The sequence below is a fragment of the Scyliorhinus torazame genome, chromosome 7 (assembly GCF_047496885.1).
Source record: "Scyliorhinus torazame isolate Kashiwa2021f chromosome 7, sScyTor2.1, whole genome shotgun sequence".
In the NCBI taxonomy this organism is placed as follows: domain Eukaryota; kingdom Metazoa; phylum Chordata; class Chondrichthyes; order Carcharhiniformes; family Scyliorhinidae; genus Scyliorhinus; species Scyliorhinus torazame.
The window spans coordinates 290964838-290974200 of NC_092713.1; the positions used below are offsets into that span (position 1 = coordinate 290964838).

The following is a 9363-nucleotide window of genomic DNA, read 5'->3' on the forward strand; positions in this document are numbered from 1 at the left end:
CCCTTGAAGCCACAGACCAGGAAGATGCCTCAGGCACCAGGAAGATCGCTCTCTTCCTATCCACAGCCGGGGAACATGCCATCCACATTTTCAATTCTCTCACCTTTGCTGATGATGAAGATAAATCAAAATTCAAGACGGTCCTCCTCAAGTTTGACACTCACTGCAACAGAGAGGTGAATGAAAGTTTTGAGCGCTATGTATTCCAACAGTGTTTGCAGGGATCGCTTCTCGGCCTTTTGGCTAAGATCAAGTGTCTGTAGATTGAGCCTTTGGTTCAGATCTGGTATGTCTCTCTTGTGGGGACCATGAATTGGATTCAATTTGAATTAGTTTTTTGGAGCAGGCGAGGAGCTGGATTAGGGGTTCGCCACTGGCCCACACTCTGAGCCCGGGCTTGGTAACTCAGAAAAGGAATTTTTTTAAAAAACAGTGGTTGCAGGGTAAGGATGAACCTTTCCAGTCCTTTCTCACCCACCTCCGCATCCTTGCGCAGTCCTGTAATTACGGGCCCACCTCCGACTCCATGATACGCGACCAGATCGTTTTCGGTGTTCAGTCGGACCCCCTACGTCAGCAGCTCCTCAAGGTAAAGCGGCTCACCCTAGCGACCGCCATCGAGACCTGCGTGCTACATGAACACGTCACTAGTCGGTATTCCCACATCCAAGCGGCTGAAACGGCGCGGCAAGGTCCCCACGAGGCAGAACGGGTCCAAGCAATCGAGCAACTCCAGGGCCTCAGCCTGGATGAGGGAGGCCATTTCGCGCGCTTTTCGCGGACTCCCATGCTTGTGCGCACCGAATGAGGGGACGGCAACGTCGACAAATGTACTGCACAGGCGCGCACCACGTACGACCGCAGCGCGCATGCGCGGTGGCACAGTGAACATACTGATGCTACAACGTGCGGCAACCGCATCTCCGGCAACCTCAACGCAAATTGGAAGCTCTTCAAGCAAAAGTTCCTCTGGTACATCGAGGCCTCCGACCTCGAAGCAGCATCGGATGCCAGGAAGATCGCACTATTTCTCGCCACCGCGGGGGACCACGCCATCTACATCTACAACTCCCTCACGTTTGCTGACGGCGAAGACAAAATGAAATTCAAAACAGTCCTGCTGAAGTTTGACAGCCACTGCGACATTGAGGTGAATGAGAGCGTTGAACGGTACGTTTTCCAGCAGAGGCTTCAGGGTAAGGATGAACCTTTTCAGTCCTTCGTCACCCATCTCCGCATCCTAGCGCAGTCATGTAACTATGATTCGATGGCTGATTCCATGATCCGGGATCAGATCGTTTTCGGGGTCCACTCCGACTCCCTTCGGCAGCAGCTCTTGAAGTCAAACAGTGGACCCTCTCTGTCGCTAACGAGACGTGCGTTCTCCATGAGCATGCTAAGAATCGTTACTCCCACATCAGGGTGGCAGAAACTGCGAAGCTGGCCTCCCACGAGGCAGAACGGGTGCAGGCCATTGCACAGATGCAGGGCCTGAGCATCAAGGAGACTGGCCGTTTTGCGCGCTTTTCCCGGGTCCCTGCGCATGCGCTCCATGACCGAGTGGCCGACGAGCCCGACAACCCGACTGCACAGGTGCGTACGTTGACCGACCGCACTGCGCATGCGCGATGGCGCACAGAAAACGCTGACGTCGGAGTCATGACGTGTCCGAATTGTGGCTCCGCCCACTTAAAGCGGCAATGTCCAACAAAAGGACGCCGGTGTCTACAGTGTGGCAAGCTTGGCCACTACGCAGCCCTTTGCAGATCTGCTCCACCACTCAGCAGCCAGTGATCCCAGCTGCAGCGCAGAAGTGTCCGTTCAATACAACAAGTCATGCCAGATTACGATCCCGACAGCCCAGGTGGGCATCATAACTACAAATGCACTGCCTTCCACCACACCTACGCAACGCCTCTCGATCCTCAGTGTGGATCCCGATGACGAGTGGTCTGCTGTCCTCACAGTGAACAAGGTCCGCATCCGATTCAGACTGGACACCGGCGCATCAGCGAACGTCATCTCGAAATCTGACCTCAACACCATCCGCGTCAACACTACAATGGCAACGCCATAGCTGCCAGTGGCTCGTGTCAACTGGGGGTATCCAATAAGGCGATCAAGGCGACGCTGCGGTTTGAAATCGTTGGGCCTGACAGAGCATCTCTGCTCGGTGCTCGTGCCTGCAAGCTCCTGAACCTTGTTCAACACGTCCACACCATGTCATCATCACCGGCAACGGCCTTGCACGATGGAAACTTGCAAGCCGACATAGATGACATCATCACGCAGTACCACAGCGTGTTCGACGGAATGGGCACGCTCCCATACCGATACAAACTCCTGCTCAAGCCGAACGCCACCCCTGTAATTCATGCACCTCGCCGGGTGCCGGCGCCCCTCAAGGACCGTCTGAAGAAGCAATTACAGGACTCTGAGACCAGGGCATCATATCAAAGGTTATAGAACCCACAGACTGGGTCAGCTCCATGGTCTGCGTCAAGACACCGTCATGGGAGCTTCGCATTTGCATTGACCCTAAGGATCTAAACCGAAACATCATGAGGGACCATTACCCGATACCAAAACGAGAAGAGTTGACCAGTGAGATGGCTCATGCCAAAGTCTTTACTAAGCTCGACGCCTCCAAGGGTTTTTGTCAAATACAACTGGATGCGTCCAGTCGCAAGTTGTGCACGTTCAACACCCCGTTCGATCGTTACTGCTACAACCGGATGCCTTTTGGCATCATATCTGCCTCCGAAGTATTTCATTGCATCATGGAACAGATGATGGAGGGCATCGAGGGGGTGCGAGTGTGCGTTGACGATGTCATTATCTGGTCCACAACGCCCCAGGAACACATCGCTTGCCTCAAGCAGGTATTCCAAAGAATCCATGAACATGGTCTTCAGCTCAACAGGGCCAAGTGCTCATTTGGTCAATCGGAGATCAAATTCCCAGGTGACCACAGGGCGTATGGCCAGATGCCGACAAGGTCTCGGCGATCAATGCCATGAAGACCCCGGAGGACAAAAAGGTGGTCCTCCGCTTTCTCGGAATGGTCAACTTCCTCGGGAAATTCATTCCCAATATGGCGTCCCACACCATGGCCCTCCGCCATCTCATCAAGAAGTCGACGGAATTCCAGTGGCTGCCCACGCATGAAGAGGAATGGCGCGAGCTGAAAGCAAAACTCACGACAGCCCTGGTCCGAGTGTTCTTCGACCCAACCAAGGAAACCAAGATATCAACTGATGCAAGCCAGGACGGCATTGGGGCGGTGCTCCTTCAGTGGTATGACTCCACGTCCTGGGCTCCAGTGGCGTATGCCTCCAGGGCCATGATGACCACTGAGCAACGGAACGCTCAGATCGAGAAGGAGTGTCTCCTAACAGGGATAGTCAAGTTCCACGACTATGTTTATGGCCTGCCGGAATTCACGGTAGAGACGGACCACAGGCCTCTAGTCCACACAATCCAGAAGGATTTAAACGACATGACACCTCAGTTACAGCGTATTCTTCTAAAGCTACGTCGCTACGACTTCGAAATGGTCTACACGCCAGGTAAAGAGCTGATCATTGCAGATGCCCTGTCCAGGTCCATTACCACACTGCATGAACAAAGTGACTTCATCTGCCACATAGAAGCCCAAGTGCAGTTGTGTGCCTCGAACTTTCCGGACTCCGACGAATGGGTGGTCCAAATTCGTGAGGAGACAGCCAAGGATCCCCTGCTGCAGCGCGTGATGCAGCACCTCAGCAATGGCTGGCAGCAGGGACAATGTCCCCAGTTCTAAAACGTAAAAGACGACCTGACAGTGGTGGAGGGAATCCTTCTGAAACTCGACAGGATCGTAATTCCTCAGAGTATGCGTGCTATGGTGCTGGGCCAACTCCATGAGGGTCACCTTGGGGTCGAGCGATGCCGAGGCAGAGCTCGGTAAGTGGTCTATTGGCCAGGCATCAGCCAGGACATTGCCGACACAGTCCTCAACTGCCCTACCTGTCAGAAGTTTCAGCCAGCTCAACCCAAAGAAGCGCTGCAACAGCATGAGATTGTGACCTCTCCGTGGTCCAAAGTCGGTGTAGACTTTTTCCACGCCAAGGGGCGTAACTACGTACTCCTGGTCGACTCCTTCTCCAGTTACCCAGAAGTAGCGAAACTGTCCGACCTCACGTCGAAGACGGTAATCAATGCCTGCAAAGGAACGTTCGCCAGGCATGGGATACCGCTCACAATAATGAGTGACAACGGTCCTTGCTTTTACAGCCAGGTTCGACTTCGCACATTCCTACAACTTCCGTCACGTTACCTCCAGTCCCCACTGCCCACAGTCAAACGGGAAGGCCGAAAAAGGGGTCCACATTGTAAAGCGGCTGCTGTGCAAAGCTGCAGATTCAGGCTCCGTTTTTAACCTGGCGATGCTGGCATACAGGGCGACCCCTAGAGGCGTAGATTATTGAATTTTGTGGTAATTTAAAGTTCGCTGGTTCGCTTTAAAATCCTGGCTTGAAGTTCAGGGAACTACACTTTGCTAGAGACAATATTAGCTTCTGAGAGAGAGAAAGAGAGAGTGATATTGTTTATTTCTTCCATCAGCAGTGTTTCCAGATTACTTTGATTTTTCATTTGTTGTTTCTGGCTTGGCAAGGCCAATTCTTTAACCTCCTGTCTGGATATTCCAAGAAGGAATTTAATTGACAAATCTTGCAGTCATTTGTGTGAAAAACATGGTCACACATTTGAACTTCCATCTCAGAAACATTTGACACATTTCCAAATAGTAGAGACTAACAGGAGATGGGGTTATTTTGTCCTCCACAAGAGCTTTTGTGTGTCTGTTGGGGGTGTCTGGATGGTTAGCTGTTCCCATTATCTTGATAGGATTACAATTAATTGAAGTCCAGCACTTGGCATTTTTAATGCCTTTCTCCTAAAAGTCCCTTTTTGGGCAGCACGGTAGCATAGTGGTTAGCACTGTGGCTTCACAGCACCAGAGTCCCAGGTTCGATTCCCTGCTGGGTCCCTGTCTGTGCGGAGTCTGCACGTTCTCTCCTTGTCTGCATGGGTTTCCTCCGGGTGCTGCGGTTTCCTCCCACAGTCCAAAGATGTGCAGGTTAGCTGGATTGGCCACACTAAATTGCCCTTAGTGTCCAAAAAAGGTTAGGAGCAGTTATTGGGTTGTGGGATTGGGTGGAAGTGAGGGTTTAAGTGGGTCGGTGCAGACTCGATGGGCCGAACGGCCTCCTTCTGCACTATGTTCTATGTCTAAGTAGGCCTTGCCACCACTCAGGTAAAAAACTGTCCACTGGATTGTCTCCAGCCCAGATGCTCATGAATCGCACTCTGAGGACACAGTTCCAGCCATCCACATTCCCGACCTTGACCACCTCACGTCCCTACAGAAAATGCAGCAGTCACGGGCCCAACAGGAAGCCACGTACGATGCCCATGCCACGGATCTGCCCAAGCTGGCCCCAACTGATCATGTTTGCGTACAGTTGCCTGAGGGCGGCTGGTCAGCCACAGGTGTTGTGCTCAAACAAGTGGCCCCAAGATCATTCCTTGTGCGCATGGCTGATGGCTCCCTGCTACGGCCCAACAGACGGGCGCTGCAAAGAGTTCCATGCCCGCTACCTGACCGGTGTGCCCCGCCGCCTACGACGTACCCGACCACGAGGCCACCAATCTACCAGCAATCCTGCCGGTCCACGCACCCACTGCGATGCCAGCGATCCCGCCTCTCCAAGCGCAGGCGGCTCCTGATCCGCCTCTGCAGCGATCAACAAGAATGTGTTGCCCACCACAAAGAATAAATCTGTAGACTGAGCTTTTGTACATTTTTGTGACTTCACCAATTGGACCTCTGTAAATATCGTTTTGTTTGCCATGTATCTGCACTATCGCAACCTTCCCATGTATATACGTTCGTTTAGACATCTTTCTGTATATAGTCAGGCACACATATATATATATATATATATATATTTATAAGCATCCACACCTTAGTATTTATTTATTTTTTTAAAAAGGGGGGAGATGTCATAATATCCACGCATGTATATAATGAAGGGCAGACAGGCAGTGATTGACACACAGGATGACCAGTAATCACACAGCACAGTGCAGCCAATCACCAGACAGGACACCACCACTATAAAGCCAGAGGGCACTAGTTTTCCCGCTCTCTCGGGAACCAGCCACTGAGACAGTGAGAGTCCATGAGCTAGCACAGTGCAAACACCATGCGGTAGCTAGTAAGTCTGGTCAGGCTAGTACAAGGTCTCCAGTCAGTTCAGTATAGTGTTGACCCACAGTTAAATATGTATGTTAGTTCTATCGTTCAATAAAACCGTGTTGGATCTTCTACAGTGTTAGACGTCTGTTTCTCGCATCGCTGCATCAAGTGCAGTCCACACCGAACTGACCTGCCTAACACATCATCTACCTCAACCTGCTTGATCACTTGCAGCCAAATGCGACACTGAACCAAACAAGGCTTTTCTGTAAACTGATTAATATATCATCGAGAGAGCTGTTCCTGTAAGACTCTAATGCTTCTCTCCAAAGACAGTCACAAATTCTTCTGGCAATATTAATCTAAGGACACGATTTTACAGAAATATATGCTTCAATTAAACTATGCAAATAAGGGCTAATTATCTCAGTTTTTGTTTCAAATTCAAAACTAACAATTGTTGGTGATACCATGGCACAATTACAGGATCAGTGACATGATTTGTTATGTTTTAAAGAACAATACAGCACATCCATAACCCAGAAACAATTGCTCTGACATTTTTCAAAGCTTCACCCTGAGGTGAAACATGTACTGACTGAAAGAAAGTCAGCAGGGGGATCAAACTGCCTTTTTATACAGTTCAATAATGGGTGAAATTTCTCTTTGAATGTAAAATGGAACTCTCCTTATTTTTCCAACAGGGTTGTGAGCTAAATTGTACTCTCAGGAAACTATGTTTTAAAGCTGTTCACTTCCACACTGTCATGATATCCACATTAACATATCATGGTGCAATCACACACACACACTGATGGACAGGTAGATGGACCAACCAACACACACACAACATCACAGCCAATCACCAGTGAGAGCACACGCACTATAAAACAGGGAACACCTCAGTTCCCGCTCATTCTACCAGGAGATAGCTCAGAGCACAGAGCTCACAGCGTGCCACTCAGACATACACCATGTGCTGAGTGCCTCACTAAGATAGTGCTAGGGCTGGGTCCACAGGTTAGCTGGTAAAGTACGAACCACAGCCAGAAGTTAATAGTTATTATTGTACAGAATAATAAAACAAAGTTGTACCATCTACAACCATGTTGGTTCGTTTGTGTATCGGAACACCCAACACGACACACACTTTACCTACACAATGGTAATTATGGAGTGGAACATTTTCCAATTAATTTTGTTGAAAGAGGAATGGTAGTCTTAAAGGTCCTTTGGTGGATTTGTCTGTGGTAATGGTGTCTTATAATGAAATTCTATTATATTACACGGAGGCAGGTTTTTCTCTTAATGAATCATGTACAACTCTATTGAATTGTACCACAAGCATTAATCAAATTAGGGAATCTCGCAGAAATAAAGCCAGCCAATCAGTTTTTCATGACTCTTGTGTGCAGTTTAAGCCACAATTAAAGGTAAGGGTGGCACGATGACGAGCACTGCTACCTCACAGCACCAGGGACCCGGGTTCTATTCTAGCCTTGGGTGACTGTCTGTGCGGAGTTTGCATGTTCTCCCCATGTCTGCATATATTTCCTCCAGGTGGTCTGGTTTCCTCCCATAGTCCAAAGATGTGCAGGTTAGGTGGATTGGCCATGATAAAATTAGTATTCAAAGATGCGCAAGTTATGTGAGGTTACGGGGATAGGACGGAGGAGTGAGCCTAGGTAGGGTGCTCTTTCAGAGGGTTGGTGCAGAGCTGATTGGCTGAATGGCCTCCTTCTGCACTGTAGGGATTCTTCAGAAATTCAAGATCCCTTTAAAGCATCTCATTTCATCATTCAGAATATCAACATTCCCAAATTTCCATTCAAAATACCAGAGCTGGTCATCTCCAACAAGAAAAGGCCCGATCGCATCTCAATGACCATCAACTCCACCACAATCACCCCAAGCACCGCTTCTTGCCCACCTCCCCCTCCCCTCTCCTTAAAACATCTTGAGGGTCACCATTGGCAAGAAGCTTAACTTGGCCAGATGTGCCAACACGGGAATACAAGAGTAAATGTTGTGAGTAATGGCTCAGTTAATTGATTCCTCAAAACTTTGCCAACACCTACAAGGTTCAACAGAACAGAACCTCCCCGTCCTCTGCCACCATCATCAAGGAAGACAAGAGAAATCAAATCAGAGCAACCTCTCTAATTTCTACTCCAAAACACACATCATCCTGTCAAAAGACAATGTCATCATCACTGCATTAGTATGCTGGAACTCCAGAACTTACACGTGGTGATTGTATTTTTCAGTTTTTGGAGTTAAAAGCCATTAACTCAGTTTCCAGGAACAATCCCCAAAAGCCGGTGTTTGCTTATTAGATTCAATTAAATCAATCCCACAGGAACAGTTCAAGATAGCAGGCGTAAAATTTAGCTTAAACAGGGGTACAAAAAGAATGGGACTGGATGGCCACTGCGGCAATAGCACCTCCACACAGCCGTACCTGCCCTCCACACTCCCACTGCCCCCAGCAGCACATCCACACTCCCACTGCTCCCAGCAGTACCTCCACACTCCCACTGCCCCCAGCACCACCTCCACACTCCCACTGCCCCCAGCAGCACATCCACACTCCGACTGCCCCCAGCAGCACATCCACACTCCCACTGCCTCCAGCACCACCTCCACACTCCCACTGCCCCCAGCACCACCTCCACATTCCCACTGCCCCCAGCACCACCTCCACATTCCCACTGCCCCCAGCACCACCCCCACAGTCCCACAGCCCCCAGCACCACCTCCACATTCCGACTGCCTCCAGCACCACCTCCACATTCCCACTGCCCCCAGCACCACCTCCACATTCCCACTGCCCCCAGCACCACCCCCACATTCCCTCTGCCCCCAGCACCACCTCCACATCCCACTGCCCCCAGCACCACCTCCACATTCCCACTGCCCCCAGCACCACCTCCACATTCCCACTGCCCCCAGCACAACCTCCACATTCCCACTGCCGCCAGCACCACCTCCACATTCCCGCTGACCCCAGCACCTCCTCCACATTCCCACTGCCCCGTGCACCACCTGCACATTCCCACTGCGCCCAGCACCACCTCCACATTCCCTCTGCCCCCAGCACCTCCTCCACATTCCCACTG

General features: G+C 50.5%; 1 non-coding gene across 1 annotated transcript; it reads left to right on the forward strand.

The window, feature by feature from the left end:
• Window positions 1–223: 223 nt before the first annotated feature.
• LOC140427572 (U2 spliceosomal RNA) lies at window positions 224–417 on the forward strand. The gene has a single exon (XR_011948571.1). It is a non-coding gene; the product is annotated as a U2 spliceosomal RNA (small nuclear RNA).
• Window positions 418–9363: the final 8946 nt, after the last annotated feature.